Genomic DNA, 15041 nt, shown 5'->3' with positions numbered 1-15041 from the left:
ACAATGAGAACACTTGGACACAGGAAGGGGAACATCACACACTGGGGCCTGTTGTGGGGTGGGGGGAGGGATAGCATTAGGAGATATACCCAATGTAAATGATGAGTTAATGGGTGTAGCACACCAACATGGCACATGTATACATATGTAACAAACCTGCACATTGTGCACATTTACCCTAGAACTTAAAGTATAATAAAAAAAAGAAAGCAGAAGATGGGAAAAGTAAGTTCCCTCAACCCTAACACAGGAAGTTGGAAAAGTGACACTGTCAGTACAGTCCTCAAATACAAGAATTATCAAACAGTAGCATCAAAAGGCACAATGGGTGCCGAGTGCAGTGGTTCTCACCTGTAATCCCAGCACTTTAGGAAGCTCAGGCGGGAGGATCACTTGAGCGCAGGAGTTTGATACCAGCCTGGGCAACATAGTGAGACCTTGTCTCTACAAAACATAAAAAATTCGCTCAGTATGGTGGCACACACCTGTAGTTCCAGCTACTCTGTAGGCTGAGGCAGGAGGATCAATTAAGCCCAGGAGTTCGAGGCTACAGTGAGCTATGATCACACCACTGCACTCCAGCCTCACAGAGTGAGAGCTTTTCTCAAACAAACAAACAACAAAAAAAGAAAGAAAAAGGGACAATGGCATGGCTTTCTGACATGTAACACCCTCTCATCTTCCTGCCTAGCTGTATGTATGCCACCACCTATCTATTGTGTGCTCCTGGCAGACATTACAAATCAATCAAGATGCTTTGTCTCAAACTGAACTTTCAGGAACACTCTCAATACTATGCTTTGGACTTTTCAGTTGACTAAGGTTGGTATGGAATGTGAAACCTATTTGCCATCCCTATTCTTGACTGTTTCATCAAGATAATCAACTTGGGAAAATTCCTTTTTTTTTTTGAGACGGAGTCTCACGCTGTCACCCAAGCTGGAGTACAGTGGCATGATCTCGGCTCACTGCAACCTCTGCCTCCTGGGTTCAAGCAATTCTCCTGCTTCAGCCTCCTGAGTAGCTGGGATTACAGGTGTGTGCCACCACACCCAGCTAATTTTTGTATTTTTAGTAGATATGGGGTTTCTCCATGTTGGTCAGGCTGGTCTTGAACTTCTGACCTCAGGTGATCTGCCTGCCTTGGCCTCCCAAAGTGCTAGGATTACAGGCATGAGCCACCACGCCCAGCCACTTGGGAAGATTCTTCAAGGGACCATTTGGTCAGGCGTCCAAGCTTTTAGGTAGGCAAACCTCCTAGTTATCCTAGGCAGGTGGCAGCCAATTCTTTTAAAGATTTTCACGGCTCTCGATACCCCCATCATACTCCAGCCCCCATCCTGCCCTGGCTTATCCTGACAAAAGATTTTTTTCCCTCACATTTACCTGAACTCTGTCTTCCTTGCTTTTCAGAGAAAAGGAAGAAGGAAAGAGGAAGAACTACAGAATTACCAGGATACAAGGAACTTGCTGTTCAGATCTTCTTAACCTTCCAGTTGCTTGGGAATCATTGCCGCAGAGTGTCTCTGTACTCAACAGAAGGGTGAAGACATTTTAGCAACAGTAGCAAAGCAAATGATCTTGGACTTACAGTTTCTTGATTTCCGATGATTAAGCTTCTGCACATATCGACCCCAAGACAGGGTCATTCTGTAACTTCTCAATGAGGTTAAGGTATTTTGACTACTCAGTCTTCACTTTCCCTCAGTAATAGAGGCACCAAGATGCTATTGCTCCCCAGCAACCAGGCAGGAGAGATTTGAGTCAGAGGACAGCACGAGAGAGAAGTTAAGAACAGCGATTTCTTAGGTCATAAACGGAATCAGGATTGTAAGTGTGATTTTCTGTTACTTGCCCCAGACCTCATGGAATTAAACTTTCCTGCCCTGATCCCTTGGATCCGTTTCTCGAACCCCACTCACCTGGCCTGGCCTCCCCGAGACACAAATTTGAATGGCGTTTGCTCCCGGGCACACTAGGGGGCGCCAGCGGGCTTGTTTTCCAGGATGGCCCTAAAATTCTCTCCGGCTAGGAGAGGACCATAACGGCCAGGCCACGCTTGCTCTGAAAAGCGCCGAGCGTGGAAGGGTGTCTTGGAATGGGGTCTAAAAGGGAGAACGACATCCTTATGACTTGCTTTAAGCTGCTTTCTGGTTGTATTTTCAGAGCTGGGGATGAGGAGAGGTTGCGTAAAGGTGCCGGCCTGCTCCTGGCCGGGGCTGGCAGTCTTTCAGCCGCCGCGAGTGAGTCAACACCTGGGAATTGCATCCAAGGGCGGCCCTTTCAAGCTGCCTGCAACTTTCTGCCATCACACTGAGGCCACTGTTTGACCCAGTCCCGGGCCAGGGAGGCAGGAGCTGATCACGTCCCAGGGCAGTGCTTCTCCCTGGCACTGAGTCCGTGGAAAGAGGCTGGGAAGGTTCTTTCCACACTTGAGGGCTGGCGTTAGGAATATTGGGTAGTGCTCTCCGCCCCAGTGAACAGCAAGAGCTCACTTCCCCCAGCAGACTTCTGCTCCACTGGCCTACTTTCAGCGTGGAGTGGAAGGAAGCCAGCTCCAGGAGGGCAGAGGCTTCCTCTCCACCCCTCTCTTCCACAACCTTCAACAGGCGCCTTGTTCTCCCCGGCCAGGGAACTGCTGATGGCGACCATCGTTTCCCAGCCCAGCAAGGGGAAATGAGGGGAGGAAATCAGCGCAGGGTTTTTATTGCCAAGTATTTCTTTCCCTGGGAGGAGAACGCATTCAAACCGCTGAGTGGAGATTGGAGTTAGTCCAGCCATAAACCATCTTAATGAACACTAATAGAGAACCGCAATTATTGTTGACTTCAAAATGCAAACAAGAACTTTAGACAGTGATCCCTATCAGCCGGTGAGGCCGGGCACAGATGCCGGGCGCTGTTTTTGCCGTTGCTTAGCAATGGAAAATGAACTGTTCCTGTCTCTTATCACTGGAGGTGGAGGTAGGACAATGAGCTTTATTGGACTGAATAGGTATGAAATTAGTTTATTCTTTTTCACTTGGAGAAGGCAATTGGCAGCCAAGAGAGTCACTCGGAAAGGGGGTATTTTAGAGGTTGAGGGCGACTTTCCTTTCTCGTTACTTCGGTAAATCCTAAAACCACCTTGTTTCCCTCTACAGATAAAGTTTGAACTTTTGCCGGGAGTGTCCCTCCAAAACTATCATCAATCAGACAGAATATCTGCAAATACAAACTCACAGACCAGGGTGGGAATTAGTGTAAGGAGAATGAAATCTTGGGTGCAAAATTTAAGGGAATGCCAAAAAACTTAGTAGCCAGGATAAATAATAGTTTAATGCAATATTTTTTAAAAGTCAAAATAACTAAAATATTCATGGTAAAAAAAATCAGATTTTAAATAAAGAGAAGCTCAATATCACTGATTTTTATTTTTCCTTTGGCTTCAGGCTTTAATATGGCAGAGTGCGTCAATGCCGCAGACTTTTTACTGCACCAAACACGTTTGCAACACGGAAAGTTTTGGGAGCTGCCTTTTCCTCAACAGTGTTGATGCTATGGAGTACAGAGCCCTGTAGCTGGGCAGAAGGGAGGGTCTCTTTCTGCAGTTCTTTAGCAGGCTTCTTCCAGGATAGCAGGGAGGCAAATGGCCTTGGGGAGGAACCTGCCTATGCTTCCAGGGCAGTGACACAGGAAGTACTAAGGTACAGGAAGTACTAAGGTACAGGAAGTACTAAAGTACAGGAAGTACTGAAAACCCAGGGCTCAGCTAACACAGACAGTCAGCTGAAATTGCCCAAAACACTGTTCCTCAGACAACAGGGACAGGCCCAGAGCTGGCAGTTTATGGTAAAATTATCTCCTCTTTTGTTATTGGTATTAATAGTAACTCCTATATATAGAGAACCCTTAGGTGGAATCACATGGAAGTGCCAATACTGAACCTTTTTTGACCTACAAACCCAGTGAATATGGGTTTCATCCAATGTATGCTGAGTATGGGAGGCTGAATAATGAACCCCAAAGATGTCCACATCCTAATCCCTGGAACCTGTGAATATTACTCTATATGGCAAAAAGGATTTTGCAGATGTGATTGAATTAAGGATTCTTTTTTTCTTATTTTAGTGACAGAGTCTTGCTATGTTGCCTCGGTTGGAATGCAGTGGCTGTTCATAGACATTATCATGCACACTACAGTCTCAAACTCCTGGACTCAAGCAATCCTCCTGCCTCAGCCTCCTGAGTAGCTAGGACTACTGGGATGCACTGCTGCTCCTGGCAAATTAAGGATTTTGAGATGGAGAGACTATCCTGGATTATCTGATGGGCTTAATCATTGACAAAGGTTCTTATATAAGGAAAAGTCAATGTGATAATGGAAGCAGATTTGAAGATGCTGTGCAACTGGCTTTGAAGATGGAGGAAGGGGCCACAAGCCAAGGATTGTTGGCAGTCTCTAAGCTGGAAGAGGTAAGAAGCAGATTCTCCTGTGGCACGTCCGGGAGAAATGCAGTACTGCCTATACCTTGACTTTAGCCAAGTGAAACTAATTTTAGACTTCTCACCTCCAGAACTGTAAGATAATAAATCTGTGTTGATTTAATGCACTATGTTTGTGGTAATTGGTTACAGCAATAGGAAACTAATAGACCGGGCATTATGTTAAGTGCTTTGTATCATTAAAGAAATGTATACGAATCCACCCTCAGCCTTCTCGATGACTTTCTGTGTTTGGGTTATTTCCTCTCTTTTGCATCCTCAATTTCCCTTTTCTTAGTGGGTCTTTTCCATTGGCATATACACATGCTTTCCTGTTTATCACCTTCAAGAACAAAATCAAACAAAAGACCTAATAACATCCACTCATGATTTTTTAAAAAATTAGTGAACTAGAAATAGAAATTTCTTCAACCTAATGCAGAATTTCTACCAAACATCCATAACAAACATCATACTTAAAGGTTAACAGTTTTTTTTTTAATCCCCGCTTCTATTCAATACTGTACTGAGGGTACTAGCCAGAACAATAAACCAAGAAAAAGAAACAAAAGATATAACACTTGGAATCAAAGAAGCAAAACAGATATTCACTGAAGGTGCTAAAAGACGAGTGCAGAACACCAACATGGCACATGGATCCATATGAAACAAAGCTGCATGTTGTGCACATGTGCCCTACAACTTAAAGTATAATAATAATAAAATAAAATAAAAAAGATTATTTTCATAAAAAAATTCAAGGATTCCACAGCTAAATTATTAGAATTAATAAGTGAGTTTAGTAAGTTTAAGGGATAAAAGATCAATATTCAAAATCAGTTGATTTTCTATACACCAGCAACGAAGAGATAAGAAATATAATTTAAAAAAACAGTTTCTAGGCCGGGTGCGGTGGCTCACGCTTGTAATCCCAGCACTTTGGGAGGCCGAGGCAGGTGGATCACGCGGTCAGGAGATCGAGACCACGGTGAAACCCCGTCTCTACTAAAAATACAAAAAACTAGCTGGGCGTGGTGGCGGGCGCCTGTAGTCCCAGCTACTCGGAGAGGCTGAGGCAGGAGAATGGCGTGAACCCAGGAGGTGGAGCTTGCAGTGAGCCGAGATTGCACCACTGCACTCCAGCCTGGGCGACAGAGCGAGACTCCGTCTCAAAAAAAAAACAGTTTCCAGTTGCAACAGCAGCAAATAAGTAGGGGAAAAGTGAGCAGAGAGAAAGAGAGAGACAGAGAGAGAACAAACCTAGGAGTAGATCTAACAAAAGATGTATGGCTGGGCACGGTGGCTCACGCCTGTAATCCCAGCACTTTGGGAGGCCAAGGCAGGTGGATCACGAGGTTAGGAGTTCAAGACCGGCTTGGCCAACACAGTGAAACCCCGTCTCTACTAAAAATACCAAAAAAAAAAAAAAAAAAATTAGCCGGGCGTGGTGGCACACACCTGTAATCCCAGCTACTTGGGAGGCTGAGGCAGGAGAATTGCTTAAACTGGGGAGGTGAAGGTTGAAGGTTCCAGTGAGCCAAGATCACACCACTGCACTCCAGCCTGGGTGACAGAGCAAGATTCCATCTCAGGGGGTGGTGGTGGAGGGAAAGAGGTACAAGTCTTTCATGGAAAAAAAAAATACATAAAATTTCATCAGAAGGTATAAATAAATGGTTTATAGATTCAGTTCAGTTCCATCAACATTCAAATAGACTTTTTTTCATGGAATTTGACAAGCTTTTAAAAAAATTAGCATAAAAAAGCAAAAGACGAAGAAGAGCCAACAAAGAAAGAGGGAGGCTTGTCTATTGGATGTCACTTACTTCACAGTCAACAGTAATTAAGACAATGTGGTATTTACATAGATCAAAATCTAAATCAGAATAGAATAAAGAGCCCAGAAACACATGGACCCATTATATAGAAGTGTGATGTAAGCCAGCACTAATATTGCAGATCAAAAGGGGAAAGGATAAATTAGTCAAAAAGAGGGGGAAAAACAAATATATACACTATAAAGAAACAAATTCTTATTGATAAAAGAAAAAAGAGAAAGATGAACAGTTTAAAAATTTAGAATATATTATATAAAGGATTTTAACCTGGGCTCCACAGACATCCACTGGGTTGCTGAGCATAATTCAGTACGTTCATGATCATGGATGGGAAAAAAATTAATGTTTATTTTCACAAATCCCGAACTAAAAAATTAAAGATTCAATTATGAACATAGACAACAGGCCATAGCAGCCTTGCAGTATCTGTGACTTTGCCACTAATAAAAATACAGATATGTTCATGTCATATTATAGTTATTGCAGGTATCTCATAATATTATTTATGCACTCAGTACCTGGAAATTTACAGCAGTTATTAGATATTCTGCTAAATCTTGATATTTAATGCATTAAGAAGAAGCACACATGTTATGTATCATCACTTTAAATATTTTAATAACTATATTTCAGCATAATTGGTTTTCTTTGTAATGCTATGAGTTTCATTTTATACTTTTACCAACATGACAAAGGGTCATGTTGGCATTAAAATGGTTTAAAAATCATATTACAGAAAAAATTGTATTATAGAAGAATATTCATATGACCTTAGCATATATAGAAAGATTTCCTAAACAAGGCAAAAGAGGAAGCCATAAAGGAATAGAGTGATAAATTTGATTACATTAAAATTATAAGCTTTTTCTATCAAAATATATAATACTATAAAGAAACTAAAAGATATGTCACAAACAGAGAGAAGAGATCTGCTTCATCTGCTTAACAAAGGATTAGTATCTGGAATATCTGAAGTCTCCTACAAATCAATAAATAAAAGACAGACAATTCAATCTTTTAAAGGACAACATTGTATCGTCTTTCCCAGAAGACCATACAATGACCAATAAACATTTGAAAAAATGGTCAACCTCAGTATATTGGGAAAAGGTAGTTTAAGACAAGGAGCTACTTACTATTTAATAACCACATTGTCCCAGGTGAATATTTTTAAAGTATCTGGCAATATCAAGTGTTGGCAAAGATACAGAGCCCAGGGACTTTTACATGCTGCTAATGGGTATATAAATTGTTGTTTTGGGAAAACCATTAGGCTTTTTTTTTTTTTTTTGAGACAGACTCTTGTTCTCTTCCCCAGGCCAGAGTGCAGTGGTGCGATCTCGGCTCACTGCATCCTCCACCTCCCGGGTTCAAGCGATTCTCATGCCTCACCCTCCTGAGGAGCTGGGATTACAAGCCCGTGCCACCATGCCTGGCTAATTTTTGTACTTTTAGTAGAGATGGGGTTTTGCCATGTTGGCCAGGCTGGTCTTGAACTCCTGACCTCAGGTGATCCATCCGCCTTGGCCTTCCAAAGTGCTGGGATTACAGGTATGAGCCACCACGCCCGGCCGTGGCATTATTTTTAAGGTGGAATATGCACATACCCTAAACCCAGTAAAACCCTTGCATTTGTTCACCAGGAGTCACATTCAACCCAACTTGCCAAGAATGGAAGAATGGATACATAAATTGTGGTATAGTCACAAAGTGTAATATAATGCTATTGTGAAAATAAAGTAACCACAGCCACATCCATTCACATGTATGAATCTCAACCCTGATGTTGAGTGAAGAAAGCAAATTTCCAAAAAAAAAAAAAAAAAGCAAACAATGTGATTCAATTTATACAAAGTTTAAGAAATAAGCCAAAAAGAATTGTTTTCCAGTGGAATGTAGAACACTTGAACTTTCCACTCCATCCAAACAAGTAAAAAGCTAAAGAAACTGGAAAATCAAGAACTCTTAGATCTGTAGCAGAAATGAGAGCTCAGGGCACACTGCTGTCCCTAGAATTGGAGAGACAGACAGGTGGATACAGAGAATCACAACATACCACAGCAAAAACCTCCATGGGAACCAGTGCTGGGGACATTGTATCTCGCTATCATGAAAAAATTCCAAAGCATGCTGAAAGATAAAAACACAGTTTGAAGAGACAGTAAGTCAGAACCAGACATAGTACAGATATTGGAACTATCAGGCAGAGAATTTAAAATAATTATGATGAATATGCCAACGGTTCTAATGCAAAAGTAGACAGTATGCAAAAACAGATGGACAGTGTAAGCAGAGAGATGAGAATCCTAAGAAATAATAAAAAAGAAATGTTAGAGATCTAAAACACTATAACAAATGAAGAACGCTTTTGATGGGCTTATTAGTAAACCAGACATGGCGGAAGAAAGAATTTCCAAGCTCGAGAATGTATCAATAGAAATCTCCGGCCAGGCATGGTGGCTCACGCCTGTAATCCCAGCACTTCGGGAGGCCGAGGCGGGCGGATCACAAGGTCAAGAGAACGAGACCATCCTGGCCAACATGGTGAAACCCCGTCTCTACTAAAACTACAAAAATATTAGCTGGGTGTGGTGGCATGTGCCTGTAGTCCCAGCTACTCAGGAGGCTGAGGCAGGAGAATCGCTTGAACCAGAGAGGTGGAGGTTGCAGTGAACTGAGATCGCACCACTGCATTCTAGCCTGGCGACAGAGTGAGACGCCACCTCAAAAAAAAAAAAAAGAAAAGAAAGAGAAAAGAAAAAAAGAAATTTCCAGGACTGAAAAGCAAAGAGAACAGACCAAAACAAACAAACAAAAACACAACAATAACAACAGAAAGCAAAGAAAATCTTAGACTATTCAAAACTGTGGGAAAACTCCAAAAGGTCTAACATATACATAATGGTTACCGCAGATTCAGGAAGCTGAGAGAACGCAATGCAGGATAAACGCCCAAACAAAACAAAACTCTAAACCTAGGTACATAATTTTCCAACTACAGAAAATTAAAGATAAAGAAAAATCCTGAAAGAAGACAGAGGGGAAAACATTTTACACGCAGAAGAGCAAAGATAAGAATTACATTCTACCTCCTCAGCAACTATGCAAGCAGGAAGAAAGTGAAGTGACATATTAAGTGTTGAGAGAAAAAATCCCACCAACCCAGAATTCTGTAACCTTGACATTAACTTTCAAAAGTAAAGGAGAGATAAAGACTTTCTCAGACAGACAAAAACTGAGGGAATTTGTTGCTAGTAGATCTGCCTTACAAGAAATGTTAAAAGAACTCTTACAGAGATAAGGAAAATAATACAGGTCAGAATTCAGAGCCACATAAAGAAAAGAAGAGCATCAAAGAAAGAATATGTGAAGGTAAAATAAAAACTTTTATTTTTCTTAAATTATCTAATGGATAACAGTTTGTTCAAAATAATAGCAACAATGTATTTGGTTATGTATGCTTATGTTTATATCTTATGTAATATGAGTGTTTCTGTATATTTATATGTAAGTAAAATGAATGACAATGATATAAGAAGTGGAAGGGTGGAATTAGGATTTTTTTTAAGTTTTTTTTTTTTTTTTTTTTTAGGGTCAGGGTCTTGCTCTGTTGCTCAGGCTGGAGTGCAATGGTGTAATTATAGCTCACTGCAGCCTCAAACTCCTGGACTCAAGCTATGCTCTTATCTCAGCCTTCTGAGTAGCTAGGACTATAGGTGCATATCACCATGCCCAGCTAATTTTTTTTTTTTCTGTAGAGACAGGGCCTCACTATGTTGTCCAGGCTGGTCTCAAACTCTTGGCCTCAAGCGAGTCTCTTGCCACAGCCTCTGAAAGTATTGGCATTATATGTGTGAGCCACTGTGCCTGGCCTATTTTGTTATTTTAAGGTAATCACACAACCAGTGGTATGGTGAAATGGCAATAGTGTTATTATTCTACTTATTTTTCTTTTACTTTTTATAATGATTGCCTTAGAGTTTGCAGTATACATTTACAACAAATCCAGGCCCACTTTCAAACAACACTATATCAGTGTATAGTGACTTAATATGTCACTCCACTTTCCTCTTCTATATAACATGTTATATTTTATACATATATTAAATATAATGGTATAGTACTATTTGAAAGTGGGCTTGTATTTGTTGTAAATGTATACTGCAAACTCTAGGGCAATCACTGTAAAAATGTAAAAGAAAATTAAGTAGAATTCATATGCTAAGAATGGAGAAAAAAATGGAATTATAGAAAATGCTCAGTTAAACCACAAAAGGCAGACAAAGAGTGGAAGGCAAAAATAAAACAGTGTACAAGAACAACAAATAAAAACCAGTAACAAATACGGTAGATATTAATCCGGCTGTATCAATAATCACTTCAAATGTCAATGGTGTAACTGATGCAATTAAAAGACAAAGATTGTCAGAGTGGATCAAAAAACATAACCCCACTTTGAGAGTCCAAGGCAGGAGGATAGCTTGAGTCCAGGAGTTCAAGACCAGCCTAGGCAACATGGAGAGACCCTATTTCTATGAAAAATACAAAAAGTTAGCTTAGCATAGTGGCTGAGGTGGAGGGTCACCTGAGCCTGGGAGGTCAAGGCTGCACTGAGCCATGATCACACCACTGCACTCTAGCCTGGATAACAGAGTGAGACCCTGTCTCAAAAACAAACAAACATAAATGACCCAACTATGTGTTATCTACAGAAAGCCCATAAAGACACATAGAGATTAAAAGTAAATGGATCGAGAAAGATATAACACGGTAACACTAATCAAAAGAAAGCAGAGGTAGCTCCATTAATTTCAGACAGAGCAGACTTCAAAGCAAGGAAAGTTGTCAGGGACAGAGAAGGGCATTAGTAATGATAAAGGGGTCAATTCTCCAAGAAGACATACCAGTCCTTAATGTGTGTGTGCCTAACAATAGAACATTAAAATACATGAGGCAAAAACTGATAGAACTACAGGAATCATTGAAAATAGATGAATCCACTATTATAGTTCCAGACTTCACCCCTCTATCAGAAATGCACAGATCCAGTAGGCAGAAAATCAGTAAGGACACAATTGAACCCAACAACATCGTTAATCAACTAGGTATGATGAACATCTATAGACTACTTCATCTGACAACAGCACATTCGTGTCAAGATCACATTCATCTCAAGATCATATGGGACATTCACCAAGATAGGTCATATTCAAGGCCATAAAACACACTTTAATAATTTTTTTTAAAAAATAGAAATCATACAATGTCTGTTCTCAGGTCACAATGGAATTAAACTAGAAATCAATAAGAGAGATAACTGGAAAATCCTAAAAGACATGGAGATTAAATATAACACTTTTAAATAACAGAGGGGTCAAAGAAGACATCTCAACAAAAATTAACATATTTTTAATTAAATAAAAATGAAAATACAATTTGCTGAAATTTGTGGGATGCAGCAAAAGCAGTTCTTGGAGGAAAATTTCTAGCATTGAAGGAACATATTAGAAAAGAAGAAAGATTGGCCAGGTGCGGTGACTCACACTTGTAATCCCAGCACTTTGGAGGGCCGAGGCAGGTAGGTTGCCTGAGGTCAGGAGTTCGAGACCAGCCCGGCCAACATGGTGAAACCTCATCTCTACTAAAAATACAAAAATTAGCCAGGCGTGGTGGTGGGCGCCTGTAATCCCAGCTACTTGGGAGGCTGAGGCAAGAGAATCACTTGAACCCGGGAGGCGGAGGTTGCAGTGAGCCAAGATCACACCATTGCACTCCAGCCTGGGCAACAGCAAGACTCCATCTCAAAAAAATTAAATAAAAAGAAGAAGAAAAAAGATCTAAAATAAATACTTTAAGCTTCTACCTCAGGATGCTAGAAAAAGAAAAGAAAATTAAATATGAAGCAAGCAGGAGAAAAGAAATAATAATAATTAGAGCAAAAATCAGAAAGTCAGTGTAGAAAATCAATGACTCCAAAAGCTGGTTCTTAGAAAAGATTAATAAAATCAATAAGCCACTATTCAGACTAACCAAGAAAAAAGAGAGAAGACACAATTTACTAATATCAGAAACAAAAGAGGGGACATAGCTACAAATTCCATGGACATCAAATGGATAATAAGGCAATAATATGAGAAATTCTATGTCCATAAATTTGATTATGTAAATGAAATAGACCAATTCCTTGAATCTGCCCAAACTCACACAAGAAGAAATAGACAATGTAACTAGGCCTACATCTGTTAAAGAAATGGAATCAATAATTAATAAGCTTCCAAAACAGAAAGCACTAGGCCCACATGGATTCAGTGGTGAATTCTACAAAATATTTAAGGAAGAAATTATACCAATTCTTTACAATTTCTTTCAGAAGGAAGAAGAAGAGGGAATACTTCCTAACTCATTCTATGAGGCCAGCATCACCTTAATACCAAGACAGGATAAAGACATTACAAGAAAACTACAAACCAACATCTCTCATCAACATAAACGCAAAAATCCTCAACAAAATATTAGCAAGTCAAATCCAGCAATGTATAAAAAGAATTATATACCACAACCAAGTGGAATGTATTCCAGGTCTGCAAGACTGATTCAACATTTAAAAATTAATTTAATCCATCACATCAACAGGCTAAAGAAGAAAAATCACATGATGGTATAGATACAGAAAAAGCATATGGCAAAATCCAATGTCTATTCATGATAAGTAAAAATGCAATGCTCAGTAAACTAGGAATAGACGAGAACTTTCTCGACTTGAAAAGAATATCTACAAAACACCTACAGCAGACATTATACTTCATGGTGAAAAAAAATGGAAGCTTTCCCACTAAAATCAGGAACAAGGCAAGAGTGCCCCCTCTCACCACTCCTTTTCAACATCATACTGGAAATTCTAACTAATGCAATAAGACTAGAAAAGCAAATAAAAGGTTTACTGGTTGGAAAGGAAGAAATAAATATCTCTTTGTTTGCAGATGACTTGATTGTCTATGTAAAACAATTAAAAGAATCAACAATAACAACAACTCAAAATCCTGGAACTAATAAGCAATTACAGCAAGGTTGCAGGATACAAGGTTAATATCTAAAAGTCAATCACTTCCCTATATACTAGCAATGAACAAGTAGAACTTAAAATTTAAAACATGATACTGGCTGGGCATGGTGGCTTATGCCTATAATCCCAGTACTTTGGGAGGCTGAGGCAGGAGCATCACTTGAGCCCAGTGGTCAAGGTTGCAGTGAGCTGTGATGGCACCACTGCACTCCAGCCTAGGTGACAGAGCAAGACCCTGTCTCAAAAAAAAAAAAACAAAACCCCAAAAATAAAAACACAGAAAACCATGACACCATTTATGTTGACACCGTTTATATTAACACCACCAAAAGTAAGCTACCCCGGTATAAACCTAACACAATATGTACAAGGTCTATATGAAGAAAACTAAAAAATTATGATGAAAGAAATCAAGGAACTAAATAAATGGAAAGATATTCTGTGATTATGGATAAGGAGACTCAATAATATCAAGATGTCAGTTCTTCACAACTTAAACTATATATTCAATGCAATCCCAATCAAATTCCCAGCAAGTTATTTTGTAGATATTTACAAACTGATTCTAAAGCTTACATGGAGAAGTAAAGGACCCAGAATAGACAACACAACATTGAAGGAGAAGAGTAAAGTTGGAAGACTGACATTACCTGACCTCAAGACTTACTATAAAGCTACAGTGGTGGCTGGGTGCGGTGGCTCACACCTGTAACCCCAGCACTTTGGGAGGCCAAAGTGGGCAGATTACCTGAAGTCATGAGTTTGAGACCAGCTTGTCAACATGGTGAAACCCTGTCTCTACTAAAAATATAAAAATTAGCCGGGTGTGGTGGCACACACCTGTAATTCCAGCTACTTGGGCAGCTGAGGCATAAGAATCGCTTGAACCCGGGAGATGGGGGTTGCAGTGAGCCAAGATCGTGCCACCGCACTGCACTCCAGCAGTGACTCTGTCTCAAAAAAAAAAAAAAAAAAAAAAGGCGACTGTAGTTAAGACAGTGGTATTGGTGAGAAAGTAGATAAACAGATCAGTGAAACAGGATAGCCCAGAAATAAACCCACATAAATACAGTCAACTGATCTTTGACAAAGGAGCAAAGGCAATACAATGGAAAAAAGACAGTCTCTTAAACAAATTTTGCTGGAATAATGGAAATCCACATGCAAAAATGAACCTAAACACAGACCTTAATATATTCTTCACAAAAATTAACTTAAAATGGATCACAGACCTAAATGTAAAACACAAAACTATAAACTAGAAGATAGCATAGGAGAAAATCTAGATTACCATAGGTTTGGAAATGACTTTTTTTTTCAACAAGTTCTCTGTCAGCCAGGCTGGAGTGCAGTAGTGTGTAGTGTGATCATAGCTCACTGCAGTGTTGAACTCCTGGGCTAAAGTGATCCTCCTACCTCAGCTTCCCAAATAGCTGGGATCACAGGCCTGTGCCACCAAACCCAGCTAATTTATTTTTACTTTTTAGAGACAGGGTCTCACTGTGTTGCCCAGGCTGGTCTCAAACTCTTGGGCTCAAGTGATTCTCCCATCCTCCTAAATGCTGGGATTACAGGCATGAACCATTGTGCCCGGCCTGGCAGTGACTTTTTAGATATGACACCAAAGGTACAATCCATGAAAGAAATAATTGGTGAGCTGGACTTTATTAAAATTAA

General features: G+C 40.1%; 1 long non-coding RNA gene across 1 annotated transcript; it reads left to right on the top strand.

Moving 5' to 3' along the window:
• Positions 1-3737: 3737 nt before the first annotated feature.
• On the top strand, positions 3738-4591 carry LOC134737399 (uncharacterized). The gene is made up of 2 exons (XR_010122280.1): positions 3738-3830; positions 4110-4591. It is a non-coding gene; the product is annotated as an uncharacterized lncRNA (long non-coding RNA).
• The last annotated feature ends 10450 nt before the right edge of the window (positions 4592-15041 follow it).

Source organism: Symphalangus syndactylus, chromosome 8, assembly GCF_028878055.3.
Source record: "Symphalangus syndactylus isolate Jambi chromosome 8, NHGRI_mSymSyn1-v2.1_pri, whole genome shotgun sequence".
NCBI classification, from domain to species: Eukaryota; Metazoa; Chordata; class Mammalia; order Primates; family Hylobatidae; genus Symphalangus; species Symphalangus syndactylus.
Note: the sequence above shows the minus strand (reverse complement) of the source record. Positions and strands in the feature narration are given on the sequence as shown.